We start from the raw sequence: 27476 nt of genomic DNA, 5'->3' as shown, positions 1-27476 counted from the left end.
AACAGAATCCCGGGGCTGAGCTCAATCTCTGAGCTTGTTACCAACTTGCTGGATATTTTTGGACCAGCTGTGACCACTCATGGCTCCCAGTCCTCATGTGTAAAATGAGGGGCTCAAAGTGGAGCATCCGGGGTCATTTCTATTGATGTTCAATAATTTTCTCATCTATAAAATGGCCATATGAATAGGACTTGCCTTATATCAACTTAGGACTAAATTAGATCATACACACACACACATATACATGCATACATACATATATATGTACACACATATATATATATTTTTAATATGTCTGCAACAGGATAAGAGATAACAAACTCAACAGCAGAAAAACCCTGAGATAGAGCCAATTGGGTATATTCTTCCGTCCAGTCCTGTTCTCAACTAAAATTCTTTTCTAATAAGGGAGAAAGGGGGGGAGGAGAGGAGAAGCCTGGGTCAGGGAGGAGAGTCCTTAGACAGGTCCCTGCATCCCCAGTATTCTTCTAACCCATGCATCTTGGATCAGATCAACAAAAGTTTCCAACTAAGCAGCAGAACCCTCAAATCACTGCCACTTATCCTGTCCCCCCAATATGTAAGGGAGAGTGGACAACTCCTATCAGGGAGCAGGGAGCAGCAAGCAGCAGCTAGAAAAAGGTTGGATTTGGATTCTGCAGCCAAACCCTGGAATAGCCCAGCTAGCTCTGCAGTCTCACTCAGTCACTTGATGAACCTCATGATAACACAACTCTGCATTTGATAAATTTCAAGTTTTAGAACCCATTTATCATATTTAATTTATATCTGGGTGCCTTATTCCATTTAGTGTTGCTATAAAGAAGTACTTGAGGCTGGGCGATTTATAAAGAGAAGTTTGTTTGGCTCACAGTTCTGCAGACTGTAGAAGAAGTATGGCACCAGTATTTGCCTTTGGTGAGGGCCTCAGGCTGCCTCCACTCATGGTGGAAGGTAAAGGGGAGCCAGCATGTGCAGGGATCACAAGGGAAGCAAGAAAGAGAAGGAGGTGGTGCCAGGCAGACTCTTTTCAACAACCAGTTCTCGCGGTAACTAATAGAGAACTCACTCACTCTCTCCCACCTCAGGGAGGGCATTCATCTATTCACAAGGGATCTGCCCCATCACCCAAACACCTATCATTAGGCTCTGTCTCCAACATTGGGGATTAAACTTCAACATGAGTTCTGGAGGGGATGAATATCCAAACTATAGTCCTTGGTGAAAGGTGAAATGAATGTATGAACAGAGAAGGTTGTTATATATTCCCTACATGAAAGACTCTACGCTTAGCCTCTTCATTATTGTTTTTGTGTCTGGTTTCTTAGATATAGTATCATTCAAGACTATTTTGGTTCCAAGTAATAGAAGTCTAACTCAAATTAGCTTAAATCTTAAAGGGAATTTGTTGGCTCAAATATTTGAAAAATCAGGCACAGCTGCATTCAGTGACTCAAAAAAGGTCAAATAGAGGTTGGCCTTTTTTTCTTCTCCTTTTCTGTATCCCTTGTCCAAATCTACTCTTTATGTTAACTGGAATTCCAGACAAAAACTTGCCCATGGTGACCCTTAGTAAATTCAGGCCTATACTCCACTAGCTTCAAATCCAGCAGATAAAGAACTTTTCTTCCAAAAGATTGTTTCTCACTGGACTGAGTAGGGTCACATGATTTTTTCCCCCATGCAGTCAGTTCATACAATCCAGTCACTACCCAACTCCTAGGCCGGGGTCAACCCTACCTCAACCAAATGGGCTTAGGTAGGAGCAGGCTGGTGTTCCAAACGGAGATGGCTCTTGTACTATGGTCTTTGCAGAAGGGCAAATGAATCCTGAGCAGATGCCGACCACAGATCTCTTTACTGGGATTCAGAGCTTTAAAAAAATTAAAAAAAAATGCTTTCAATCGTTCAGCTGAGTATTCAGAATAAACCCTAGTTTCTAGTTTAAAGCCTTGCAGATGATAGCATTTAAAGTGACAATTATAAACATACAGATATGTTTATGGTATAAGTAGAAAAACGTAGAAAGAAAGCTTTATGTTCACAATGGTCACAATGACCCAAATTAACTATGGAAAGGAAATTTAGAATATGAAAATAGTTATTTTAGTTTAGATCAGAATGTTTATAGATGATTTTTCATTTTAAAAAAATCTTGAATTTGGCCGGGCATGTTGGCTCATGCCTGTAACCCCAGCACTATGGGAGGCCAAGGTGAGTGGATCACTTGAGGTCAGGAGTTTGAGACCAGCCTGGCCAGCAGGGTGAAACCCTGTCTTTACTAAAAATACAAAAATTAGCCAGGCATGGTGGTGGGTGCCTACAATCCCAGCTACTTGGGAGGCTGAGGCAGGAGAATCCCTTGAACCTGGGAGGCGGAGGTTGCAGTGAGCCGAGATCATGCCACTGCACTCCAGTCTGGGAGACAGAGCAAGACTCCATTTAAAAAAAAAAAAAAAAGAAGAAGAAGAAGAAGAGAAAGCTCAGTGGATGAAGCTCGGTGAATGAATGAAAGTGTAGTATCTCCTTAGATGGAAATGTGTTTGTGTGCAGTTCACCATGACATCATGACAGTGGCCTTCAGTGTATTAATAGTAACTTTGAGAGAGAATCCCATGCCCTTCATAGTATAGTGCCTGGGTCGAATGTTCTGCTTTCTCTCTTACCGAAGACTGGCCCAGCATTTCACTGAATTTAGACATTACCAAGATATTATACTTTTATTCAATCTTATCAGATATTCGTCCTTTACATTTTCTAACCTTGATGTTCCTCTTTTTGAGTTCTGTTTTCTCCCACAGCATAGACTTAACTTACCCAATTCTTTTCTTCTGCCTTTTCCCCAGAGTTGCACTGCTCAATTGTAAGTTCTTTATTAGGGGCAGTCATGGGACAGACAAGTTAGGATCAGAATGGCACCTCAGCAATGCCACCAGGTTCCCAGGCTCTCTACATTTTCCCATTCTGCTGTCCCAACTTATGAATTGTACTGGGAAGCCAGCCTATTAAGATTTTAAGAAGTCATTTGGCTATTTATTTCTATTTAGGTTTCCTGATATTACCCATTTTAAAGGAAAAAGAGTATGAGTCAACTAATTTCATAAAGAAGACTTTCCTCATGAGGTCAGGAGTTCAAGACCAGCTTGGGCAACATAGTGAAACCCTGTATCTACTAGAAATGCAAAAAATTAGTGGGGTGTGGTGGTGGGTGCCTGTAATCCTAGCTACTCAGGAGGCTGAGGCAGGAGAATCGCTTGAACCTGGGAGGCAGAGGTTGCAGTGAGCTGAGATTGTGCCATGGCACTCCAGCCCAGGCAACAGTGTGAGACTCTGTTTCAAAAAACAAAAAAAACAAAAAAAACAAACAAACAACAACAACAAAAAAAAACAAAAAAAACTAATTGCTAGGATATTTTCTTTATTTTCAAGCTAATTTTGTAATGTAATGTATTCCTTTTTCTTTCTGTTCTGTCTTGGGTGGAGAGGAAGAAGAGTGTATTTTTGTCATTCATAGAAGAGTTCTTAAGGTTTGTTATTACTTGTTGTCTCTGTGTTATCATCTTCATGTTGGTTTTTAGCCTGTATTCTTTATTTTTCAGCTTTTATTTTAGAATCAGGAGTTACATGTGCAGATTTGTCACAAAGGTATATTGCATGATGCTGAGGCTTGGGGTATGATTGAACCCATCACCCAGGTAGTGAGCATAGGTAGTTTTCCAGCCCTATGCCTCCTTCCTTTCTCCTTCCTCTGGTAGTTCTCAGTACCTATTGCTGCCATCTTTATGCCCATGAGTACCTGATGTTTAGCTCCCACTTATTAGTGAGAACATGCAGCATTTGGTTTTCTGTTTCTACATTGGTTCTCTTAGGATAATGGCCTCCAATGGCAACCGTGTAGCTGCAAAGGACATTATTTCATTCTTTCTTGTGGCTGCATAGTATTCCATGGTGTAAATGTACCACATTTTCTTTATCCCATCAGCTGTTGATGGGTACCTGAGTTGATTCCATGTTTTTGCCATTGTGAATAGCACTGTGATGAACATACAGGTGCAGCATCCTTTTGGTAGAATGATTTATTTTCCTTTATATATATACCCAGTAATGGGATTTCTGGATCAAATGGTAATTAAACTCTTAGTTCTTTGAGAAATATTGAAACTGCTCCATACAATGGCTGGACTAATTTACATTCCCACCAGCAATGTATGTGTCTCCTTTACTCTGTAGCCTTGCCAACATCTGTTATGTTTTTACCTTTTAACAAAAGCCATTCTGACTGGTGTGAGATGGTATCTCATTGTGGTTTTGATCTGCATTTCTCTGATGATTAGTGAAGATGAGCATTTTTTCATATATTTATCGGTCACTTATATGTCTTCTTTTGAGAAGTGTCTGTTCATGCCATTTGCCCACTTTTAATAGAGTTATTTGTTTTTTCCTTGTTAATTGTTTAAGTTTCTTATAGGTTCTGGAATTAGACCTTTGCCAGATGCATAGTTTGAATATTCTCTCCCATTCTGTAGGTTGTCTCTTTCTCTTGCTGTGCAGAAGTTCTTTAGTTTAATTAGGTCCCATTTATCAATTTTTGTTTTTGTTACAATTGCTTTTGAGGACTGAACCATAAGTTCTTTGCCAAGACCAATATTGAGAAGGGTATTTCCTAGGTTTTCTCCTAGGATTTCTATAGTTTGAGATCTTACATTGAATTCTTTAATACATCTTTCTTTAATACATCTTGAGTTAATTTTTGTACATGGTGGTAGGTAGTGGTCCAGTTTCATTTTTCAGTATATAGTTTATGTTCTTTACATATAGTTACTCTCAGGGATTTCTCTACACCCTCATCTACCTGCAAAATCTATCTTTCTGGGTTTAGGTGTGATGCTGCTGGTTTGGTAGTTATTTTATATTTTTAGCTATTTTTTATTTTAAATATAGAAAATATTTTTAGTTTTTTATTTCAATAGGTTTTTGGGAAACAGGTGATATTTTGTTACATGAATAAGTTCTTTAGTCATGATTTGCGAGATTATAGTGCACCCATCACCTGGGCAATATACACTGTACCCGATGTGTAGTCTTTTATCCCTCACGACCCCACCATTTTCCCTGAGTCCCCAAAGTCCAGTGTATCATTCTTATGCTTTTGCATCCTCATAGCTTAGCTCCCATATATGAGTGAGAACATATGATGTCTGGTTTTCCATTCTCGAGTTACTTCACTTAGAATAACAGATTCCAGTTCCATCCAGGTTGCTGCAAATGCCATTATGTCACTCCTTTTTGTGGCTGAGTGGTATTCCATTTTCTTTATCCACTCATTGATTGATGGACATTTGGGCTGGTTCTATATTTTCGCAATTCAAATTGTGCTGCTATAAACATGTGTGTGCAGTTTTTTTTTTTTTTGTATAATGACTTCTTTTTTGTATAATGACTTCTTTTCCTCTGGGTAGAAACCTAGTAGTGAGATTGCTGGATCAAATGGTAGATCTACTTTCAGTTGTTTAAGGAAGTTCCACACTGTTTTGCATAGTGGTTGTACTAGTTTACATTCCCACTAATAATGTATAAGTGTTCCCTTTTCACCACATCTATGCCAACATGTGTTATTTTTTGATATTTTGATTATGGCCATTCTTTCGAGAGTGACATGATATTGCATTGTGGTTTTGATTTGCATTTCCCTGATAATTAGTGATGAGCATTTTTCCATATGCTTGTTGGCCATATGCTGTGCAGAAGTCTTTTAGTTTAATTAAGTCTCCTCTATTTATCTTTGTTTTTGTTGCATTTGCTTTTGCATTATTGGTCACACATTCTTTGCCTAAGCCAATGTCTAGAAGGGGTTTTCTGAAGTTATCTTCTAGAATCTTTATGATTTCAGGTCTTAGGTTGAAGTCCTTGATCCATCTTGAGTTGATTTTTGTATAAGGTGAGACATCAGGATCTAGTTTCATTCTTCTACATATGGCTCGCCAATTATCCCAGCACCATCTGTTAAATAGATTCCCCACTGTATGTTTTTTGTTTGCTTTGTTGAAGATCAGTTGGCTGTAAGTATTTGTCTTTATTTCTAGATTATCTATTCTGTTCCATTGGTCTTTGTACCTGTTTGTATACCAGTACCATACTCATGTTTTGGTGACTAAGGCCTTATAGTATAGTTTGAAGTTGGGTAATGTGATGCTTCCATATTTGTTCTTTTTGTTTAGTCTTGCTTTGGCTATGCAGGCTCTTTTTTGGTTCCATATGAATTTTAGGATTTTTTTTGTAGTTCTATGAAGAATGATGGTGATATTTTGATGGGAATTGCATTGAATTTATAGATTGTTTTTGGCAGTATGGTCATTTTCACAGTATTGATTCTATTCACCCATGGACATGGGATGTGTTTCCGTACTGATGTATGTGTTGTCAGTAATTTCTTTCAGCAGCATTTTGTAGTTTTCCTTGTAGAGGACTTTCACTTCCTTGGTTAGGTATATTCCTAAATATTTTATATTTTTTGTAGCTGTAGTGAAAGGGGTTGAGTTCTTGATTTGATTCTCAGTTTGCACACTGTTGGTGTGTAGCAGAGTTACTGATTTGTGCATTAATTTTGTGTCCTGCAACTTTGCTGAATTTATTGACCAGTTCTAGGAGCTTTTTGGATGAGTCTTTAGGGTTTTCTAGGTATACAATCATATCAGCAAACACTGACAGTTTGACTTCCTGTTTACTGACTTAGATGCCCTTTATTTCTTCTCTTGTCTGATTGCTCTGGCTAGGACTTCCAGTACTATGTTGAATAGATGTGGTGAAAGTGGGAATCCTTGTCTTATTCCATTTCTCAGGAGGAATGCTTTCAACTTTTCCCCATTCAGTATGATGTTGGCTGTGGGTTTGTCATAAATGACTTTTATTACCTTAAGGTATGTCCCTTCTATGCCTATTTTGCTAAGTGTTTTAATAATAAAGGGATGCTGGATTTTGTCAAATGCTTTTTCTGCATCTATTGAGATGATCATGTGATTTTTGTTTTTAATTCTGTTTATGCTGTGTATCACATTTGTTGACTTATGTTAGATTGTCCCTGCATCCCTGGTATGAAACCCACTTGATCATGGTGGATTATCTTTTTGTTATGCTGTTGGATTCAGTTCACTAGTATTTTATTGAAGATTTTTGCATCTATGTTCATCAGGAATATTGGTCTGTAGTTTTCTTTTTTTGTTATGTCCTTTCCTGGCTTTAGTATTGTCATGACACTGGCTTCATAGAATGATTTAGGGAGAATTCCTTCTTTCTGTATCTTCTGGAGTAGTGTCAATAGGATTGGTACCAATTTTTCCTTGTATGTGTGATATAATTCAGCTGTGAATCCATCTGATCCTGGACTTTTTTTGTTGGCATTTTAAAAAAATTACCGTTTCAATCTCACTGATAGTTATTGGTCTCTTCAGAGATTCTATATCTTCCTGGTTTAATCTAGGAGGGTTGTATATTTCCAGGAATTTATCACCTCTAAGTGTTCTAGTTTATATGTGTAAAGCTGTTCACAGTATCCTTGAATAATCATTTTTATTTATGTGGTATCAGTTGTAATATCTCTCATTTCTTTTCTAATTGAGCTTATTTGGATCTTCTCTTTCCTTTTCTTGGTTAATCTTGCTAATGGCCTATCAATTGGAATTATCTTTTCGAAGAACCAGCTTTTTGTTTTATTTATATTTTGTATTGCTTTTATCTGTTTGTTTGTTTGTTTCAATTTCATTTAGTTCTGCTCTGATCTTTGTTATTTCTTTTATTCTGCTGGATTTGGGTTTGGATTGTTCTTGTTTTTCCAGTTCTGTGAGGTGTTACCTTAGATTGTATATTTTTGCTCTTTCAGACTTTTTGATGTAGGCATTTAATGCTATGAACTTTCCTCTTAGCACTGCTTTTGTCGTATTTCAGGGGTTTTGATAAGTTGTGTGACTATTATCGTTCAGTTGAAAGAATTTTTAAATTTCCACCTCAATTTCATTGTTGACTGAATGATCATTCATGAGCAGGTATTTAATTTCCATGTATTTGCATGGTTTTGAGCGTTCCTTTTAAAGTTGGTTTCCAATTTTATATCACTGTGGTCTGAGAGAGTACTTGATATAATTTTGATTTTTTAAAATTTACTAAGACTTGTTTTGTGGCCTATCACATAGTCCATCTTGAAGAATGTTCCATGTGCTGATGAGTAGAATGTATATTCTGCAGTTGTTGGGTAAAATGTTCTATACATATCCTATTGAATCCTTTTGTTGTGGGATATAGTTTAAGTCCATTTTTTCTTTGTTGACTTTCTGTCTTAATGACCTGCCTAGTGCTGTCAGTGAAGTATTAAAGTTCCCCACTATTATTGTGTTGCTGTAGTAATTGTTTTGTAAATTTGGGTGCTCCAGTGTTAGGTGCGTATATGTTTAGAATTGTGTTATTGTTCTGTTGGACTATTCCTTTTATCATTATATAATGTCCCTCTTTGTCCTTTTTAACTGCCGTTGTTTTAAAGTTTGTTTTGTCTCATATAAGAATAGCTACTCCTTGGGAGGCCGAGACAGGTGGGTCACAAGGTCAGGAGATCGAGACCATCCTGGCTAACACAGTGAAACCCCGTCTCTACTAAAAAAAATACAAAAAAACTAGCCGGGCGATGTGGCGGGCGCCTGTAGTCCCAGCTACTCAGGAGGCTGAGGCAGGAGAATGGCGTAAACCCGGGAGGTGGAGCTTGCAGTGAGCTGAGTTCTGGCCACTGTACTCCAGCCTGGGCGAGAGAGCGAGACTCTGTCTCAAAAAAAAAAAAAAAAAAAAAAAAAGAAAAGAATAGCTACTCCTGCTCATGTTTGCATGGAATACATTTTTCTACTCCTTCACCTTAAGTTTATTTGAGTCCTTATATGTCAGCTGAGTCTCTTGAAAACAGCAGATAGATAAATGTTTGGTGAATTCTTATCCATTCTGCCATTCTGTATGTTTTAAGTGGAGAATTTAGGCCATTTACATTCAATGTTAGTAATGAGATGTGAGGTACTATTCTATTCATTGTACTATTTGTTTCCTGAATACCTTTTTTTCTTCATTGTGTTACTATTTTATAGGCCCTGTGAGATTTATGCTTTAAGGAACATAAATCTATTTTCGTGTATTTCAAGGATTTGTTTTAAGATTTAGAGCTCCTTTTAGCAGTTTTTGTAGTGCTGGCTTGGTAGTGGCGAATTCTCTCAGCCTTTCTCTGAAAAAGACTATCTTTTCTTCATTTTGGAAGCTTGGTTTGCTGGATGCAAAATTCTTGGCTGATAATTGTTTTGTTTAAGGAGGCTAACAATAGGACCTCAAACCCTTCTAGCTTGTAGAGTTTATGCTTAGAAATCTGCCATTAATCTGACAGGTTTTCTTTCATAGGTTACCTGATGCTTTTGCTTCACAGCTTTTAAGATTCTTTCCTTTTTCTTGACTTTAGATAACCTGCTGACTATTTGCCCAGGCAATTATCTTTTTTGTGATGAATTTCTCAGGTCTTCTTTGAGCTTCCTGTATTTGCATATCTAGATCTCTAGCAAGGCCAGGGAAGTTTTCCTTGATTATTCCCTCAAATACGTTTTCTAAACTTTTAGATTTCTCTTCTTCCTTGAGAACACCAATTATTCTTAGATTTGGACCTTTAACCCAGTTCCAAACTTCTTGGAGGCTTTGTTCATTTTTTTAAATTCATTTTTCTTTGTCTTTGATGGATTGGGTTAATTTGAAAGTCGAGTCTTTGAGCTCAGAAGTTCTTTCTTCTGTTTGTTAGATTCAATTGCTGAGACTTTCCAGTGCATTTCTCTAAGTGTGTTCTTGATTTCCAGAAGTTGTGATTGTTTTTTATTTATGTTATCGATTTCACTGAAGAATTTTCATTGCATGTCCTGTATCATGTTTTTGATTTCTTTTTTTTTATGAGATGAAGTATTTCTCTGTCACCCAGGCTGGAGTGCAGTCTCACAATCTTGGCTCACTGCAACCTCTGCTTCCCTGGTTCAAGTGATTCTCCTGCCTCAGCCTCCTGAGTAGCTGAAACTACAGGCATGTACCACCACGCCCAGCTAATTTTTGTATTTTTAGTAGAGTTGGAGTTTCACCATGTTGGCCAGGCTGGTCTTGAACTCCTGACCTCAGGTGATCCACACGCCTCAGCCTCCCAAAGTGCTGGGATTACAGGTGTGAGCCACTCCACCCAGGCATGTTTTTGATTTAAGTTGGACTTCTCTTTCCCTGGTGTCTCCTTTTAGCTTAATAATCAATCTTCTGAATTCTTTTTCTGGCAATTCAGAGATTTTACCTTGGTTTGGTTCCATTGCTGGTGAGCTGGTATCATCTTTTTGGGGTGGTAAAGAACCTTGTTTTGTCATATTATTAGAATTATTTTTCTGGTTCCTTCTCATTTGGGTAGACTACGTCAGAGGGAAGATCTGGGATTCAAGGGCTGCTGTTCAGATTATTTTGTCCCATGGGGTGCTCCCTAATGTGGTACTCTTCCCCTTCTCCTAGGAATGGGGCTTCTGAGAGCTGACCTGCAGTGATTGTTTTGCTCTTGTAGGTCTAGCCACCCAGTGGAGCTACCGAGCTTCTGGCTGGCACTGGGGAGTGATGGCAAAGAGTCCTGTGGTGTGATCTGCCTTCAGGTCTTGCAGCCGTGGATACCAGCACCTGTTCCAGTGGAGGTAGCAGGGGAGTGAAGTGGACTCTGTGAGTGTCCTTGGTTGTGTTTTTGTTTAGTGGTCCAGTTTTGTGCTGATTGTCCTCCAGCCAGGAGGTGGCACTTTCAAGAGCATATCAGCTGCAGTCCTATAGGGAGGATGCAGACTTGCCCTAGGGACACCTGGTTAAGTAATCAATCAGGTTTCTTAGGTGGTAGACAGGGCCATAGAGCTCCCAAGAGATTATGACCTTTGTCTTTGGCTACCAGCACAACTAGAGAAAGATCAACAGATGAGGGCAGGGCTAGGCATGCCTGAACTCAGAATCTCCCTGGGTGGGTCTTGCTGTGGCTGCTGTGGGGGATGGGTGTGTGACTCCCAGTCCAGTGGAGTTATATTCCCAGGAGAATTATGGCTGCCTCTGCTGAGTTATACGGGTCACCAGGGAAGTGGGGGAAAGCTGGCAGTCACAGGCCTCACCCTGCTCCCACACAGCCCACAGTCCTCAAAGTCCAGTATCACTTCCACTGTGCCCTCCCAACAGCACCGAGTCTATTTCCAGGCAGCTGGTGACCAGGGCTGAAAACTTGCCCCAGACCACCAGCCTCCCTGCTGAGAAGGCAAGCAGACTCACAGATTTTTTTTTTTGCATCTCAGGAAGCCTGCAGAAGTGATCCAGTTCCTTCAAAGGGTCTGTAGATTCTCTAGGCTTTCCTGGTATGTTCCTACAGTAGTTCTTGAAGCAAAAGTTCACAATGTGAGTCTTCACACACTGCTCTTTCTGTCTGATGGGGAGCTGCAAGCTAGTCCTACCTCCTATCTGTCGTCTTAATCTCTGTAGTTATTTCTAAACTGGGCTCCACTACTTCCCCAGATGTCTGATCATGGCCTAGTTACTTGTCAGTCTGGGTTCTAGTTTTCTCCAGCTCTAAAATGGGGATGATGATGTCTACTTTTTATGGTTGTTGAGGGTTTTGAATAAAAGAAATTACATTGATCATAATAAATTGCCTCTATTTGGCCTATAAGATGATTATTCCACGTTGTTCAATCTCATATTTGGAAGGTTTAAGCACAGTACCATAGGTGTTGGCTTCATAAATGGCATTTGTTATAGTGACAGTGGGAGGGGTCACATAAAGTTGAGGAAGATAAGGGGTCTGCTTCACAGTTCCAAATACATAAAACCTTTATATAGTTCAATCCATGTGAAATAGAACAGTTCACCCTGGCTATGGGCCAAATTGAGGCAACATTCAGTGGTTAGCAGCTCATAGCAAGTTGGAAGGTGCAGGGCGACCCTTGTATGGAATGGGGGAGCATACAGTCTTGGATGGAAACCTTGAATGGTAGATGAGAACCTCTGATGAGATATTTCTTAGCATGCCTAAAGCTACAGAGGTCTCCCAAGCTTTCTCGCCCAGCGACATGATGGCCAAAGGTTATCTTAAGGACCATATTTATATGCATTTATACTGAAAGAATAACAGGGGGAGGTGAAACTTACATAGTTCTTGTACTGTACAGATTCATAAGATTGATTTTGAGCAGAAGTAACAGTGAAATACAATTAGTAACTTTGTGTGGTTCAGAGAGAAAAATTTGTGAGCAATTGCACATAGAAAGACTGACACCTCCCCAATTTTAACATGCCAGCATCAAGATGGAAGTGAGCTGTCCAGAATGAAATGAAGAAGGGAACAGCACTAGGTAAATAAGCAAGAGCAAGACTTGGAAAAAGAGGACCAGGCTGGGCACAGTGGCTCATGCCTGTAATCCCAGCACTTTGGGAGGCTGAGGTGGGTAGATCAAGAGGTCAGGAGTTCGAGATCAGCCTGGCCAACATTAGCCAGGTATGGTGGCAGGTGCCTGTAATCCCAGCTACTTGAGAGACTGAGGCAAGAGAATTGCTAGAACCCCCGAGGTGGAGGTTTCAGTGAGCTGAGATCGCGCATTGCACTCCAGCCTGGGTGACAGAGCAAGACTCCATCTCAGGAAAAAAAAAAAAAAAAAAAGAGGACCAGGTTCAAGGACAGAGATATAACCTGAGCTTCTGCTGGTTACTGCTTCACTGGTTTCCCAGAAATGAAGGGTTGGTCTTTAATATCACACCCACGCTCTGGTGATGCTTGGGTTAACTTTTAATGATATGGACATGTACAATTAACTGTTAGGTAAGCTCTTTGTGGGTTTTGTTCCAAATAACTTTACAGCTTTTTCTTAAGATCCTGTTTTGAAAGAAGTAGACTTTACAGGTAAACTCAACTCACATTTGCAGTTAATATCCTGGTATACGCTCAATCTATGTTCTTCTGCCTGTTTAAAGGACTTCTCAATTCATTGACAAGTTTCAGTGACTAAAGGCTAAAGCCAAGAGTTATAATAGTGATACATCCCTGCAACTAAGACTGCCAACTTGCTATTAATGACTAAGCAATCACGAATAGCAAGTTGCTATTAAACAGTCATTAATAGCAAGTTGACAGTTTTAGGTGCAGGGATGTATCTGGGCATAGACTTAGGGGAACTAAGAAGAAAATGGACGGATGGTGGACACTGAAGAGGACCATAGGGTCTCCCAGGTGATGGAAACTGAGAGTCCCTCTTCCTGCCACCTCTCTTTATCCTCTGAGCCTTCTTAGGCAAATGTTTTAAAAATGAAAGGAGAAGAAGAGGGACCCAGAGAAAAATATCCTCTTTCCCTTCTTTTAAACCTTTGATTTGCATTCTTCTTTTCTGAGACAGAGTCTTGCTGGAGTACAGTGGTATAATCTCAGCTCACTGCAACATCTGCCTCCGGGTTCAAGCAATTCCTGTACCTCAGCCTCCCAAGTAGCTGGGATTACAGGACGTGCCACCATGCCTGAGTAATTTTTGTGTTTTTAGTAGAGATGGGGTTTTGCCATGTTGCCCAGGCTGAGCTCAAGTGATTTGCCTGCCTCAGTCTCCCAAAGTGCTGGGATTACAGGTATGAGCCATGGTGTCCCACCTCTAATTTGCATCCTTCTGTTTAGTAAATAACTTTTACCAATACTTTGTTTGACCTGTACGACAACCCCAAAAGATAGACTTGATGAAAATAATTAATTCATGTGACAGATAAAGTAACTAAGACTCAAGAAAATTTAGTGATTTGCTTGAAGTTGAGCTCAGTTTGTAACTTGGTTCTTCCATCCCCTAATATATTTCTGTTTTCAAGGAGACATTTTATTCCTGTGCATTGTTTGACATTAAATGCTCTTTTTGTTACTTTGTGCTATTAATGTCTATTAAAAGGAAAATTGGAATCTGGGCAGTGGAGCAATATAGGATTAGAAATCAAACAATATATGTCTAATTAATTCAATGAATACTTGATTAATATTTGGCAGTTGCATTTTCATTACAATATAATTAATTAGAATTTCTAGATAAACAACTTCACGCAGTTGCTATGAGAATTAAATGTGATAATGTATGTGAAAGTGTCTACCACAGTGACTGGCAGTTAGAAGGAACTCAATTAGTTGAATATGAATTCTTATCAAGACTAATTTTCATGAGGATTTCTTTGAGGTGAAACTTTACTCTTTTGTGAGAACTAAAAATAGAGAAGTACTATATAATGCTATCATCAGTTAACAACTAACTTCTGAAAAGCAAACCTCAGGATTTCATAGTTGGAGTACTAATTCTGAAACGGTCTCCATTTCTTTGGTCTTGTCCACATTGGAAACTTCTGAATGAATCATCCTAAAATCCTACTTTTATTATGTTAATCATGTGACTAATAAACCTCCAGGCTTCCCAATACCTCATACAACAAGTCTAACATCCTCTTGATTTTAATTTACCTTTATAATCTAGCTTCTTCCAACTGTTCTAAACTCTATTTCAAGTTCCTCTTCATCTAGACACTTGAAACTTCAGGCCTACATTTGGTTTCTTTCTTTTTCTTTTACATTTAGTGTTTACTTAATGTTGGTCTATGTTGCCTAAGAATTGCTTCTTTGATTTGTTTGCCTTTCCATCTTAATTATAAGCCCTTTTAAGCTAAGGTCCCTATGCAATATTCTTGTGTTCTTAACAGTCTACACCAGTCCTAAAAATATAGTAGCAGCTCAGTAGATATTTACTACAATAAACTGAATTGAACTGGACTTTACTAATGGGATTTTATTTCGGGGTATTTATAGTAAACTTGCACAGAGCTGTCACCAGGTGGTGGTAAACACGGAAAAGCCACCCAACCCTTGACTTGTTCAATAAAATTGCTCTTTACATAATTTGCATATGAATTTAAATTATGGCTTTATACTGCTTCCTTATTTTTCTTATTCTTCCCCAGGTTTTGTTTTTTAAATTATAGTACACTCTGATTAATACCAATGCATTAGCAATAGTGCAATTTTATGTTTGGAGAAGATGCTGTTCAAGTTTTGAGAATTAGAGATACCACAAGAGCATAATTTTAGGTAAAGGTATTTTAGGTTTAAGATATAAAAAGAATGCCAATCTCCTTTTTTTTTTTTTTTTTTTTTTTTTTTTTTTTTTTTTTTTAAAGAAGAGCTTGCTAGAAATATTCAAAACTCTTACAAAATTGGAGCCAAGCAAGTTAGGTCATCAGCTGTGTAGAAACCTTACTATGGTGTGATTTTTGGTGAAATTTCTGTCATTGGTCCTTTTCATGAATATTTATTTAAATCCCAGTGGAAATCATTGCTCATCTGAAAGGGAGTTAACAGTCCTTAATAGCCTCTTCTGATGTGATTGATGTTTTTGTCACTTTCTTTGAAGTAAATAGATTCATTAGCATACCAAATATGCTATCTGTCCTTTTACCTCTCCAGGCACTTAACTGACCACTCACTTAAGATCTAAATATCTCACCTACGTTTTTGTTGTCAGTTCAGGGTCAATCTTCTAGAGAGAAAAGGAAAGAGCTTTAACTAGTTAGCTGGTGAGTAGTTTCTAAACAGAAGAAAAGTAGTTTTCTTTGTAATAAAATCTAATCTGTCAGGACTAGTCATTTATTCTGCCTCCAAAGTGTGTAAAATGCCAAGATAGTTGAGCTTATTGGAATCAGTGTGTACTGGGTAAAAAGTGAACAAAAAAAAAAAAAAAAAAAAAAAAAAAAAGAAAGAAAGAAATGATTGGGAAGTGGTTAAACTGTTCAAGAAAAGTATAGAAAACTCAGGAAAAGAGATGAAAATAATTATTGAAACTAAGGCATGACATGCCAAAGTCAGTAAGTCTGAGTAAAAGTCTATTTATATGTATTCTTCCAGTGTGTAAATGAATCCTGGAGAGACTTGTAGAGTTGTGGTTACTTTTTCAGGCCACTAAAGCTCAGAGTTAATTAAAGGGTATGAAGTAGCCTGGATGAGATCACTCTTGGGACAGTCCCTATTCTTTCAAGAAACTAGGATGCCATTCAGTCATGTTAGGGTCAGAAAGAAACCAGAAGAATGCCACTTCCTCAATTTAATATACAGTAAGCCTTCACTTGATGTTGCCCATAGGTACTTGGAAACTGCGGCTTTAAGCAAAATGATTTAGTTACCAAAGGCTAATTGATATAACAAGAGTTAAGTTGCTACGTCATATTTCTGGTCACAGAAACATCACCAAACTTCTAAATAAAGACCCGAAACACTTCTAAAATTAAACATTGAAATATATGTGAGCCATACATAGGTTTTAAAAAGATAATAAAAAAAGTAAGATAATTATTTATCCCATTTTTGGTGAATCAGTGAGTGATGGTGGTGGTCTTGGTGGTGGGTTAAAACAAGAAATAAATGTTTGCAAAGAGAACATTGTCAGGCGTACCTCCTCCCTCTACACAATTCACAAACATTAATATGCGATGGAGGGCTCGCTGACTGCTTTCGTATCACCTTGTTTATTGTTGTGCATTTGTATGATTACTGTGAACACGATGAATATTTATTTTATAATAATTTGTATTTATTCATTAATTCATTTTTCAAACCACTTACTCCAGTTCAGGGTGGAGGTGGCCAGAGCCCATCCTGTAAGCTAAGAGCACCAGGTGGGCACCAGCCCTGGACAGGACACCATCCCATCGCAGCAGGTGCACTTACACACACACCCACACTCACTCAGACTGAGACCAGGCAGACAGGCCAGTACACCTAATGGCCACATCTTTGAGATGTGGGAGGAAACCAGAGTACCTGGAGAAAAACCCATGCAGACACTGGAAGAACATGAAACTCTACACAGACAGTGGCCCTGGTTGGAAACTGATTTTTTTTTTTCCTCATCAAGGTTATAACAAAACAACATTGGAGGAAACGACATTATGCAAGGATCTGTTGTATTTCACTCTTCCTGCAAGTTGCTTTTTGATTAGATTTCATGGAGAATCTGAGTATTTGCATCTTTGTGATCCCAGTCCAGGAAACAGTGATCAGGAAGGGGATGTGGATGAGAGTGAGGGGAGATGTGTAGCAGAGTGGATAGATCTAATGAGACTGTGATAGTTTCCACAGGCTTTCGATAAGCTTTTAATCTTTGATGACTTTGGATATGGAGAAGCAAGGCTGAATTCATTTATTTGAAGAATTATTTACAAAATGTTTCTTAATGATGTAAAACACTTAAAATGCCTCAAGGTAATTGATTTGAGTATTTTTTTAATTAAAGAGAATCGTAGTAGTGTGTAGAACCATGTACTTCAAGTTAGAAGTCTTTTAGTTCCAGTTCTGACACTCTCTGAGCCTGTTTCCTTCATTAGGAAAAAGAGAAAGAAAAAGGCTATGAGAAGGATTTAGCGAGATAGTGTAGTACATGAAAACAGTTTATAAATATAGCTTACCAACAAAATACAACTATTTTAAAAAGTTCTCTTTGAAATAATAGTAAATGATTTCAGACTTTCAGAAAAGTTGCATACATTAGTATAAAGAATTCTCATATTTCTGTAATGTTCACATTTTTCTGCATTTGCTTAATCATTCTCTCCTTTCCCTGTCTATTTATTTATTTATTTATTTATTTATTTATTTTTTGAGACGGAGTCTTACTCTGCCGAGTACAGTGGCACGATCTTGGCTCGCTGCAACCTCTGCCTTCTGGGCTCAAGCGATTCTCCTGCCTTAGCCTCCCGAGCAGCTGGGGCTACAGGCACATGCCACCACACCCGGCTAATTTTTGTATTTTTAGTAGAGATGGGGTTTCACCATGTTGGCCAGGGTGGTCTTGATCTCTTGGCCTTGTGATCTGCCCACCTTAGCCTCCCAAAGTGCTGGGATTACAGGCGTGAGCCACCGTGACCTCCCTGTTTCTTTTTATAGCTCTTTCTGTCTCTCTACATATATGTATTTATGTGTTTTATTCAAAACCATTTGGGAATAAGTTGTAGGCATAATACCTTTTTCTCTCTAAATGCTTCTGTATGTATTTCCAACAAACAAAAACATTATCTTATATAGTCACAGTATACTAGCACAATCAGGAAGTTAACGGTTAGTACAGCACTATTATCTAATTTACAGAGCTTATTCAATTCAAATTTCACCAATTGGCTAACTGCCGCCTGAAATTTACTACTATCAAATGGCTAGCAATTTTAGAAACATGCATTAACTAACACACATGAAATTTCTGGCAGTCAGAGAAAATGGAAAGAAAAACAATAAAGAAAAGAAAGTGAAACTTTTACTATCTAAATAAAGGCTGCTTTTTTTCTTTTAAAAAATTCCTTCTGAAAATGCCGTCTTCATCTTTGCATAGGTTGCTATTTGAAATAATAGTGTATATTAATAATAATACTGGCAATAGATCCAAATATTTTGTTAAAACTTGAATAAATACTATTATTTTTAAACCACAATAACTAGCATAACAGACAGAATATACTAATTTAGGCAGAATACACTATGAAAGGAAAAACATACAAAATAATTTTGGGAACATATGCATTTCTACCAAGTGATACAGACTTTAGGAAACGAAATAATTCAGTTGAGTCAATTTTTAGAAAGACCAAGAAGGAAAGTATGACACTAAAATGAAAATTGAAGGAAAACAAAAACAAAATAAGTTCAACTAACTTACTTCACTAATGCAGATGGTGGATGTTTTAAGGCTCATAATAGTAAGTGCCATATAGAAATAAACATCTTTATCAAATTTGGGAGTCATGATTATCTTTAAGGTATGAAGTATATTTGTCCCTGGTCAAGTGCATATAGGGGCAACAGTATACAACAAATCATATACATAGGCAAAATGGTAAATAAATAAAAAGGAAATGTCCAGATACAGTCTAAGCCTGAAATACTTTGTTAGACTTCAGGCATTCCAGTACCAATAATTTGAAGAAAAATTGGAGCTAGCCCAGGAGAAAGCAATTGTGATGATTAAGAGAAGGAAAAGATTAAGTTATAAGTAAAGATTTAAGTAGACAAATATACAGCTCAGCAAGTAATGACTACGGAGTATATTATAAGATTCTACAAATATTTGAAAGTTAAAAAGGTGATAGTGGAATTATTTAAAATGATATAAAAGAGTAAGTTACCAGGAGTAATTTAGGCAGAAGAACTCTTTGACATTGAAAATCATTAGTTTTTGGAAAACTCTTCTAATAGGAAGTTAAAAATACCTATTCTTTCTGAGAATTTGAAACGAGAGAGAAAATGATTCTTGACTGAGTAGTTGTTTTCAGGTAAGTGAAAAGACTGATCCCATCATTTGACTCTCCATCTATTTCCACAAACAGAAAAGTCAAAGATATTAAATCTAAGATGGGCTAATGTAGTGTCCACCAATTATTCAAGAGCTCATGTTAATCACGAGTACCCCATAACATTTTTAGATTGTGCTACATAATTAATCTCTGTATTTTATACTGACTTCAGCAGTTTATTATATTTTATTTTGGAGGAAATGGTTGGCTTGAGGCTTTATATTTTCATTCCAAACAGAGGTTACCAGTGTTGGATCTCAACACTGGTTGATCCCATTAGGATCTCAATATATACTTCATTAAGTGGAAAGCTACATTTGCTTTCCAAGGAGCGTGTTTATATCTGAATTGATTCCAGAAAAAATTTGAGGTTCTTACTTGTTTCCACTTCTGATTTGGAATATTTTGTTGCATGTATAAAAGACATTTTCCTGTTCCATGTTTGTCACCAACTTGTTTCAGTCTCAGTCATTCCATCCTTTCAATTCCCATTTCCATTCTTTCCATTTAGTCCTTTATCATTTCCCATGCAAGAGCTAACACTCTATTTCACTGTATTGTTTTCTTTCTTCTATGCCGCTACTGCCTTGCTGCCAGAGACATCTTTCTTAGTGTCTTTTGTTGGCTCAAAAATATTTGGTGGATCACCAATTGCCAACCAGATAAAGTTTAAATTGATTCACTTGAGTCCTTTCAGGATTTGTCCTCAACTTACTTTCTCAGGTCAATCTCCAGCTACTTCCAGTGCTTCCAGACCCACCGAGGGTCACACAGTCTTTCTCATACCTCTGCTTGTGCTGTTTATTTGCCCTAAATCCTTCTCATCTTCCATGGCCCCATGCAGATGTCACTTTGTCTCTGAAACTTTTCTTGAATCCTTTAGGTGAGATTAATTATTCAATTCTTTATATTTCTTGTAGCAGTTATGTCACATATCTAGATCAAATTAGTTTTGTGTCTTTTTTTTTTTTTTTTTTTCCCATGAAAGTACAATTGCCTTGAGGACAAAATCTGGATCTCATTCAACATACACAGTCCTGAACATACAGCCTTGTACATAGGTCTCAAATACAGTAGGTCCTCAATAAGCTTTTACAGAATGAATGAAAAGACAGAATGGTTATCATTGTCATGGGGAAGAAGGGAAGAAATTTCGGAAGCAAACAACATGGCAGAACAGTTGTGTTTTTCCAACTATTCTGTATTTTCCTGAGCTGTCTAATAGGGCAAGGTATAATACAAAATTTTTCTTTGAATAACCTAGGTTTCCTTAGCTTGTTTCCAGAGTTGACCTAACTCAAGCAACACGAGGATGTTATGTCCATTTCCATCCTCTGCTACCCTGATTCCTTAGCTGTGTGCTTTTCTTTTCAACTATTGTCACCACTAGATGTATTACATATTATTATTACTTAATTGTTAATTATTTTCTATCTTCGTTCTCTAGAGTGTGAGCACCAAGAAATTAGTGACTTCATTTTTGTTCATTGCTTTTTCCTCATTGCTCTCAGCGATGTTTAACATGTAGCAAGTGTTCAACACATATTTGTTGGATAAATAAGTGAATTTACATTATGTTGTTTGTATTATTAAAAGAAGTTCCTATTATGTAGGGTCAATTTTGAGACTATTGAGTTTGGCATTTTATAAAACCTAAAGCATGTAATAATAATTTGATTCATTCAGAAAACTCACATTGATTATTTAGAATTTTTATTTTGATTTAGGAAATGGTTGATCATTAGTCATAAATGTTAATTGGAGTTCCTAATGTCAGTCTTACAGTAGAAAAAGATATGAGGTATTTATCTACAGGGCCTTGTGCTTGTTATAGAAGATAGTATAAACCTGAAATACAGCTTAGCTCCCCAAATAGTCGTCTGTCTTTGGGGATAATGGTGAATCTGGTTTGACATAATTTTCAGCACATAGTTGTACATCATCTGTTTTCATCATTTTGTTCTTTTCATAGGTCGTCACTGAAAAAGCTATTCCAGTTCATTTTTTGAACTGATAGAGATCTGATCGCTTTACATTACATGTATTAAAACATCATTATGTACCCTATGAATATGTATTTGCTGGTTAAAAAATAAAATAAAATAAATAAATAAAGCCTTTACACATCTCAAGGGTAGAGCTTCTGCAACTGAAGGAGGAAAAGTAAAATGCATAGCTGCCTTAAATTGTGTAAGCCAATGATTGAGCTTTTGATCTTAGGTAGTCTTGGGGATGTAGTTCACCTTGAACCACATACCATGTTTACCACTCACTAGTGTATGTAAGGACTGTTTTTAAAGGACTTTGAAAATGAACATATTCTATCAGCTTTAAAAAAAATTAAGTTGACACTTTTTTCTTTTCTCTCTTTTTTTTTTTCTTTCTTTCTTTTTTTTTTATTATACTTTAAGTTCTAGGGTACATGTGCATAACGTGCAGGTTTGTTACATATGTATACTTGTGCCATGTTGGTGTGCTGCACCCATCAACTCGTCAGCACCCATCAACTCGTCATTTACATCAGGTATAACTCCCAATGCAATCCCTCCCCCCTTTTCTCTCTTTTTTAAAGACTTGAACATCTAAATATATAATTACCAATTACTTTTGCATTATATTCATAATGAAGTAAATTTAAAAAGAGATAGAAATTTTCATTGATATAGAAGTGTACTGTAACAATTTTTTAGTTAAAAAATTTTCCTAAGATTTAAGGGCATTGGTGTTTGTCCTCCTATATCTGGAGAAAATATGGAAGTTCCTTTAAACAAACCACTGAATTTTTTGCTCCATTACCTGTGTGTGTGTGTGTGTGTGTGTGTGTGTATGTGTGTTTGTCTGTATCATCTTATCTTTATTATTTATTGATAATTTTGGGCTTCCAAATGCCAAAATTTCTTCAAGAAAAAGACAGCATTTTCTCAGAAAGGGTTCTTATACATATCAAAACTTCTTTAGAGTTTAAACCAGGCATATTAAATGCCTAATTGAGAAGGAAAGTTTTGATTTTGTAAAAGGATGAAGCATTGATTTTTTGCATTTTATAGAGTTATTCAATTTAATTACCAAATTCATGATGCATACTACTCAGATAATACGAGATTATAACATGATTCCAAATATGTGAATTTATAAAATAATGCTAAACGTTAAGGCAAATTTAAGATATACCATTGGAAATAATTTTAAATTTCAAAAAGCACAAATTCTATACTTAGTTTTGCTACAGGGTTGTCTGTGATCTTGGCAAGTCAGAAACTTCATTTGTCTTAGTGTTCCCATCTGTAAAATTGTGTTCATTATACTTGACACTTTCTTTCTTAAAAGGGGATGTTATGAGGATGAATAAGGTAATGCATTGTGGTAAAATGCTTTGAGCTCCTTGGAAGAAGTGTGTTACATAAATACAGAGTATTATCTCACATGAAAAATAGCTACAGTACTTTAAATATACCTACTAAGAGGCACAATCAACTCCTCATCTATTTTTTTTTCTCAATGTGGAAAAATTTTTGCATTAAAAGAAATGATCTTCATCTATTGATTGGCAAATACATCATCAGCTCTCTCTATTATTGTGTCACTAATACTCTTTTAAAACTTAAATAGTAATCAAACACACTATCAATCTTTTCCGTTCTTTACACGGGAAAATTTGGAGTCATCTTCAGCTCTTTTCTCTCGTTTGACCCGTAAATATTTACAGTTCTTGTTGGTAATCCTTATGAGCTCTATTTTTTTTATCTCTTTATATTTTGATATGCACCCTGCAGTGAGTTATAGTAGCTAATAGATAAGACTTACGAGCCGGACTGCTTGGGTTCAAATCCCAGTTCTTTCATTTACTATGCAAACTTAGGTGTGTGATTTAATGACCTCGTGCCTCAATTTCCTCATCAGCAAAAAAGTTACAATAATGCTGCCTATCTGAATAGGTCGTAGAGGGAAATAAGCAAGGTGATACACGTAAAGCTATTTATAACTTTACCTGGCACATAATACACTCTCAGTAGACATTAGGTATTATCATTATATGGACAACTACAATAATTGTGTATTCATTTATTGTTCATTAGTCTTATTGAGGCACTAGCATATTCCACTAGTCCACCTTTACAACACAATGCAACTTTCTTTTAAAAATTAAGTTGTTCACTTTTATGTTTTGAATTGAATCCTCCCCAAGCTCTAAAATGATCATCTTCTGTCTCCTAATTATGTGCTTGAAATGAAACCTCTAACGTTCTTGAAGAACCACTTGCATCTTTACAAATTATCCAACCTCATTGTCAATAATGCACAGGTGGGCATGCTGCTTCAATCAGGTAAATATCCCTGTCATTCTTCACCAGTGTATCATCAACTTCCAGTTTTAGTCTCCATTTCTCCTTATAAATATATGCCCATCCTCTCTCTGCTTCAGATTTCTGTTCCTCTCTGGAGCTCTTCCCAAGGATTCTCTCTCTCCTGATTTGTCTAATCATTTCAAGAATAATAACGCATCAGCACATTGTGTAGATCACTAATGTATAACTGAATTTGATTATGTAGTTGGTGTGTTTATATTTTTATGTGCAGTATAACTTTATATTGCTTTTTGTATCAGGGTGAGACAATATCCTTACCAAAGAGAGGAGCCTGGAGACCTTTTCTCCCTTGCCCTGGGTACTGTAAATTAGGCTGGAATGGGTATCATATGTACAGAGTTCTCTGACAAGCTCCTGAAATTATCTTTTGTTGGTTTAGTAGTTCCATAGCATACGGCTCCTCTGACTTCCTGTTTAGTCTCTTAGGTCCCCAAATTTTAAATGAACTGCTTACTACTGCAAGTTTCAAGCTCAGTGCATATCATATGTAAATATATTGTTTTAGGGAGCCTTAGAGAAAAGTTCTAAGCAAACAGTAGTAACTACCCATAGATTCATAGATGCTGATAAAGAATAGAAAAGTCCTAAAGTGTCACCTGTCCTTCAAGACCAAGGAGACACAGTAATTTCTGTTTCTATTAGCTTAGTAAGAGATAATTCCAGAGAATAACCTGATATTTCTATATCTCCATAAAACATTAATTTAAAATATTACTCACTTCTGGTTTAGAGCTATTACATCATGTAATTCTAGTAAAGCTTGGAGCCAGTTTCTGATTTGTGGATGCAATGTCTAATGCTGAATTGGAAGTTAATACCATTTTTACAGTCCACTCTTTTTTTTGTCTCAACATTCGCCCCAACATTTTAGTAAAGTCTATACTGCCTTTTAACACTGTGTGTGTGTGTGTGTGCGCGCGCGCGTGTGTGTATGTGTGTATGACAGGGTGATACGGGAGGGAGGCTCACGTTTTTGTAAAAACGGTGCAGAAAAGAAACAGTATACAATTAATCCTTGAACAAAACAAGGGTTAGGGATGCCAACTCCCACCTCTGCTGCTGCCACAGTCAAAAATCCGAATGTAAATTTTAAACCTCCCCGAACTTAAGTACTAATAACCAACCTTTGACTGGAAGTCTTAACAAACACATACTTGATTAACACATATTTTGGATATTATATCTATTATATATTGCATTCTTACAATAAAGTAACCTAGATAAAAGAAAATATTATTAAGAAAATCATAAGGAAAATACATTTACTATGCATGAACTGGAAGCAGATCATCATGAATGTCTTCATCCTTGCTGTCTTCATATTGAATAGGCCGAGGAGGAGGAAGAAAAAGAGGAGTTGGTATCTTACTGTCTTAGGGGTGGCAGAGGCAAAAGAAAATCTGCCTGTAATTGGACCAGTGCAATTCAAACTCCTGTTGTCCAAGGGTCATCTACAGATAGAGGCAGATTTCTGAGAGGGAGAATTGAGCATAAGAGTGAAAATTTACTTCCTTAGAATATATGGAGATCTTTAAAGGGGTCTTAGACTTTCATAGGGCCAGGCTTTGGAATTTGAGCCAACCTTACTGAGATCTCCAATATAAGGTACCCCCACTTTGTATCTGGGTTAGACATATAACATTATAAATTAATAAGGATAGTTTTCATTGGATACATTTGAAAGTTGGTCCTATTATTTACAGCCACAGACCATCTTCATTAGAATCACATGGAATTTTGTTAAATTACTAGGCCTCTCTCCAGATCCACCAAAAAATCTCTGGGGTTGGACACAGAGATGCTTATGCACATTAAAGTTTAAAAACCACTGCCTTTGAAGCATATCTCCTTATTTTGTGTATATTTCCCCTTTAGACTATAGGTATCTTGAGAGCTATAATATTTTATATTTTTGCAAAATTTATGGGATTTCTATTTAATTTGTAGGTCTCTTGGCAACCATCCCATCACAAATGCTCAATAAATATTGTTAAAATAGAATGGAATTACCTCAAATGTATTTGCCATTTTATATACTTCCAGAAAATCCCACAAGATGTCAGAAGGAATATAACTGTGTAAAAATGTCTGCTCTTATTATATTCTTGAAAAGTGCTGTGAGAATAGATTTTAAGTGTTCTCACCCCACATATGTTAAGTATGGGAAGTAATGCAGATGTTAATTAGCTCAATTTAGCCACTTCACAATTTACACATATTTTAAAACAGTATTATCTTGTTGTACATAATAAATACATACAATTTTAATTTGTCAATTAAAAATAAATGAATAAGTAAGGAAATAAATAAAGGCTCTCTTTTGCTTTCCTGTTTTGAGGTTCCTGAACACCAACACATTAGGTGACAGTTGAATTAGGACTTGAATTGACAGTCATTATAGTTTAAGGTGAATATAGTATCCACCCATATCTCCGTGTTTTAACCAATTGTATAAGCTTTCTAGATGTATGGAATGACCTTGGGCCCAGACATGTTGGTAAACTTTCCAGAAGGGTGAGACTTCACAGATCTGTCACGTTCAGCGGTTCTTACAGTTGGTAGTGGCTCCCCGGACTCCAGACCTGTATGTCCAACTGCCTTCTCAGTCTACTTGATGCCTACCAGACACCTCAATTTCAATCTTCCTGTGTGTTCAAAGTCCTCAGAGTCAGCCTGAGCTCCTCTCTCTCTTTTGATCTATGTCTTCTCTCTGACCAAATATTTCACTGCTGTCTGCAAAGTATGTATGCAGAGTCTAACCACTTTTTAAAAAATGGACTTTAGCTTTTAAAACAGTTTTAGGTTTACAGCAAAACTGAATGGAAGGTGGAGGGATTTCTCATATACTCCCAGCTCCCACAACTGCATAGCTCCCCCATTATCAACATCCACTACCGGAGTGGTGCATTTGTTACAACTGATGAACTTACATTGACACATCATTATCATGCAAAGTTCATAATTTACATTAGGGTTCACTCTTGGTCCAACTACGTTTTAGTTCTTTCACTTCATCCCTGGTCCAGGTCAAGATCACCTTTTTCCCAGATCATTTCAATAGCCTCCTAACTTGTCTCTCTACTACTTTTGCCTCCTTTGGTCTATCCTCAATATAGTGGCCATGGTGAAAAAATATTTACCAGATAATGTCATTACTTGGCTCTCCAATACTCTCCAATACTTTCCATTTCATCCAGAATAAAAGCCAAAGTCCTTACAACAAAAAATGATTTTATTTCAGCAACATAACCAATTTTATTTTAGCAACATATTATAATTGTATTAGAAGAAAGCAAATATTGAATTTAGATAAATAATATTTATTGACCTTAAATTATCTTTTACTCTGTGCATTAAAAAACAATTACTTGGTATATACAAGCTTTCACTGCACCCTATCCATTAATATTTATCAAGTATAATATTTGTTAGTTATTAATCAAGCCCATGCTCACTACTGGTTCAAACACTGTAAGTATCCAAGACACTGTAGAACACATGGTTTATTGCAGATCTATGGTTTGAAACCTGGGTAGAGTTGGGAAAGCCAACCACTGTGATTGCCAAAAGATCTTTATTTCTTTTGTTGTATTTAACGCGAGATATTGCAATTTTTGGTGACCCTTCCTTCCTCCTTCCTTCCTTCCTTCCTTCCTTCCTTCCTTCCTTCCTTCCTTCCTTCCTTCCTTCCTTTCCTTCCTTCCCTCCCTCCCTCCC

The sequence above is a fragment of the Rhinopithecus bieti genome, unplaced genomic scaffold, assembly GCF_001698545.2.
Source record: "Rhinopithecus bieti isolate Rb0 unplaced genomic scaffold, ASM169854v2 scaffold_17962, whole genome shotgun sequence".
NCBI classification, from domain to species: Eukaryota; Metazoa; Chordata; class Mammalia; order Primates; family Cercopithecidae; genus Rhinopithecus; species Rhinopithecus bieti.
Note: the sequence above shows the minus strand (reverse complement) of the source record.